This window comes from Primulina huaijiensis, chromosome 11 (assembly GCF_012295235.1).
Source record: "Primulina huaijiensis isolate GDHJ02 chromosome 11, ASM1229523v2, whole genome shotgun sequence".
Lineage (NCBI taxonomy): Eukaryota > Viridiplantae > Streptophyta > Magnoliopsida > Lamiales > Gesneriaceae > Primulina > Primulina huaijiensis.
Window position 1 is genome coordinate 18589341 of NC_133316.1, and position 4569 is coordinate 18593909.

Here is a 4569-nt window from a genome sequence, read left to right on the forward strand (position 1 = left end):
TTTTATGAGGTTTTTAATGTAAAATGATTATTGTATATAGTGTCGTCATTTGGGATGACATGGTGTTTTTTGGTACATTTTATGAGGTTTTTAATGTAAAATGATTATTGTATATAGTGTCGTCATTTGGGATGACATGGTGTTTTTTGGTACATTTTATGAGGTTTTTAATGTAAAATGATTATTGTATATAGTGTCGTCATTTGGGATGACATGGTGTTTTTTGGTGCATTTTATGAGGTTTTTAATGTAAAATGATTATTGTATATAGTGTCGTCATTTGGGATGACATGGTGTTGTTATATGCACCAAAATTTTACGATTTTCTATTTGGCCAACCTGTTGATTTCAAAATCATAAATGTTTATAAACGGATTATGCAACAAAAGAGTAAAGAATTTGAATTTGAGACACATTTTATGGACACGACGACTCGGGTTTATACAAATCATAAATATTTTAGGTTCGTTTTTATTTGTACTTTTTCGATCAAGAAACACACATGATACATTGTTATGTGTTTTTTTGGAAAGAGAACTTTTTATGTAATTGGAAAAATACGTAGTGGTCGTAAGTTGCGTAGCAATGAGTATGCGGTTTTACTGCAAGATTGACATCTACAACAAGGGGTTTACTGTAGGAGTTGAATGAGGAGCTATTTACACGATGAAAATGTATAATTTTTTCATTGAATGATAGGTGACATAGGTTTTTGCTAGTTTATATAGCTTCTGAAAATGTATTCAAAATGGAGAATTCCTTGCATGATCCATTCCTCGGTAGAATTGCAAATGTTTTTGTGAGAATGAATATGATCGTATTCTATTCCGAAAACTATTTGAGACTGCTTTTTTAAAAGACTATTATTTCTTTAAGTATCATGTTTGGCTGGATGCATGCACTTTGTATCAGGGTTCGTGTTACCAAGTGAGGAGGTTGTGTGAGTAGTGACCAAGGTGACACACTTTGTCACGCCCCGAAACTCGGGATTGACACCGGTGTTGTTTAACAATCACACAATCGAAAACAACAAGCCTTTGTAGCACAGTGTAAACCGAAACCAGTTTATATATCATAATCTCAAATGAAATAATAATTTTCTTTACAATACCGAAATCTCAAAGGCAATAGAGTTTAATGCGGAAACATAAAAACTAAATAACATACTATACTTTAAACTTGATCTAAATTCCTGAACATTCACCATCCCCAGAACTTGTCGGACTCTTCTTCCTCGAGTTCTTCTTCGAGCTTATCTGGGAAGGGTTGTAAGGGGGGGTGAGTATTTTGTGAGTATTTTGGGAATACTCAGCAAGTGGGGGCGTATCGAGCACAATAAATCAACATGCATAAATTTCGAAAGAAACACATGACTTGCATAATATTTTTCGTATCACATGCATAAACACTTACCAAGCACTGCGACTCATCTACTTTCTATGGTTTACTGACGTCAGTCCCTAATTTTTACTCCTTTAAGGAGACGAGGGCGTATAGCGATTATATCCCCCACCGCGTAAGGGTACGTCATGGTTGGGATTCCCACCCATATTCAGTCGACTCCTCACAGTGCTTAAAACAGTATGACCAATACACGAAAGGACTAGAAACAAAATTGTACTCGACTATTTTTTTCAAAACCAAAAATCACATATGCATAAAACTGATATTTTAATTTTAAAAACAAGCCCACTTACAGTGTTTGGATGCTAAAAACGTAGGTGCTTTGCTTCTCGAAGTGGATCGTTCCTTGCTCTTCAATCGGCGGCACTTCGGCTTGGTTTTCTAGGACGGATTTTGAGTAGAACTTGGCTAGGGAATGCTGCTGAAATTTCGAGATATGCAGCAAGGGAATTTCGAGATTTTGACTTGAGGAATGGCTAGGTTTGATGTATTATTTATAGGGGAGGATGGTGGGTCTAAACTTGGTACTCAAATCATACCAAAATTTTCTCCAGATCTCTCAATATTTGACTCCAATATTCTTGCCATTATTTCAAAATTTAGCTACCTAAGTTGGGAGATTTATACTCTAATCCAATGCTCTTGATTAATTCGAAAATTTGGTGGCTAGGTTATGGGATTTGCTTCCAATTCCCTTGTGGCTTATTCTAGCATGTGGTATCTCTTTAGGCACCACAATCTTTATGCACAATATTTAGTGGAATTTTCGAAAATTACCAAGTCCATGCATTGATTCCTCTAGCCTTGGATGATTTCTACCAAATCTTGTAAATCTTCTTGCATATTTTCGAAATATGCATGCCTTCATATGAATATTGTTGACTTGATAAAAATATCCAAGAAATAATTTCCAAGGTGCACAACTTATTATATCATTTATTTTTATACAAAAATCAAGTCCTACATATTTCCTTACAATATTAATTATAAAGTTGGAAGAAAATTCGGTCCTCACACACTTGATTGCACCGTATATACATGCATGTGGCTCGAGTGCCTGACCTGTGACACAGATGAAATCATTGGTGCATCACGTTCATGATTTTCACACATATATAGTCCATCATAGCCACAATAGGGAGATAACGAGTTGGTTTAACCTAATTATTCTAACATAGACCGTGTTATTATTTATAACACCCTATTGTTTCCTAGGAAACAAAGCATTTTCCCAACTTTTTGGAATGGAGTTTGTAATAATGTCACATTAATTCCAATATAATATTAAAACGTGTAAAATCCTGCTGAGAAGGGTCATATGCAGCTTTCTTGAGCACAAAAAACAAGTGTTTTTTGTTGTGTAACAGATAACTACGCATCACCTGTAATGACAATAAAATTAATATATCCAAAAGTAAAAGTATTGGTTTATATCAAATTCAAGGAATAACACTATTGAATTTTATTCTAAAAATAATTAATTAATAATCAACTTCACGAATTTATGCACCAAATACATCAAACAATAGGCATGATGACTACCTGAAAATAACAGTTGAACAGCCTTGATAATTCCAAGATGTTTATCTGAGAAAAAATTAAAAACGTCGAACCTCGCGATATTATGTGGAAGCGACACACCTCTCAAATTAAAACCAAATCATTCTCAATTATAATCAATCTTAACATCCACGAAAGAATATTGTATTGTGAACCTTCAAAATCTTTTGATTTTAAGATTATACTAAACTGAAAGGGTTTTCAAAGTTGTTCTTCCGGAGTTTTGATTGCATGTTTTGCGAGAAGTTTGCTTCAAGATTTCTGAATCCCACATAGAATGCTTGGCCACCGATTTTTTTTTTCTCGGACAAGAACAAGGATGAAATGAAAAATAAGAATGAAGAAAGAAAGAAAAAAGATGTGGTAGCTCACGTGATGTCTGAAGGATATAAGAGTAAATTAATCAATTCAGGGAATCTAAACAATGAATACGTCTCTCAGGTAGGGGTGTTTAAATTTCGGTTAAAACCGAAAAAACCGACCGAACCGTAAAATTCGGTTTTTTTGGTTCGGTTTTTTTAGTTATTTTTCCGGTTTCGGTTTCAATATTACACATTTTCGGTTTTCCGGTTCGGGTTTCGGTTTTTTTAAAAAAAAACCGAGAAAACCGAAAAACCGAATATATGAGAATTCTTTGTTTTTTTAATTATATTGTACTTCAAAGTCCAAACATGTCCTAAGCTAAAAACTAAAAATAAAACTTAAAAATAAGTTAATAAATAATAAATTTATTTATTTAGGTTTTGAGATAAGCCTGGGCAATTGACGATTCAAAATTTCAAGCTTCAGTCGCACAAATTGGAGAAAAAGGACCTGTGTCGCTTTGGCCTTCAAGATTTCGCTACTCTTAGTTCTCTAATCTCTATATTGCTCATGGTATTTTCTTAGTTCTCTGCTCTCTAATTTCTACTCTTTATATCAGTATTATTTTTGTAACCACCAAATAATGTGTTTGGAACCACCGAATAATGTGCTTTGAATCAGTGTTTTTATAACCGGACCGTTAATCGAACCGGTCAAGCCTTAAAAAATGGTTCAACCGGTTCAACCAAACGGTCGAACCGGATCAATAAAATTAATATTTTATTTATTTTATATAATAAATAAAATAGTAAAATATTGATTATTTATGTTTGTATAGTTTTTACTTAATTTTTAAGATGAAAATTACAACAAATATCCAAATAAACATCACTTTTCAAATTCAAAAATCCAAATTACACCTAACATGTAACCAAATAGTGATGACCAAGTTTAAGTGCCCAAGAAAACATCAAGTTTAATTATACAAAAAAGTAGCAAACATCAAGTTTCTTATACAAAAAAATATCAAACATCCAGTTTCAACTTTCAAGTTGCATCCTTTGATGCCCACACCGCATCCAATTCTTGAAGTGTTCTTTCGTAGTCATTATCATCTTCATCCCCACCATCCAAAAGTTCTTCCAAGTCCAAAGAAGGTGTTTCTTGCATTTCACCAACACCTTTATCTAAATATTTTTTAAAAAATTAAAATAATACATGTTTAGCAAACAGAAAGCAAAAATTTGTTAAAAAATTTTTCCGATTTTTCCGGTTTAACCGGGTTTTAACCGGTTTTTCCGG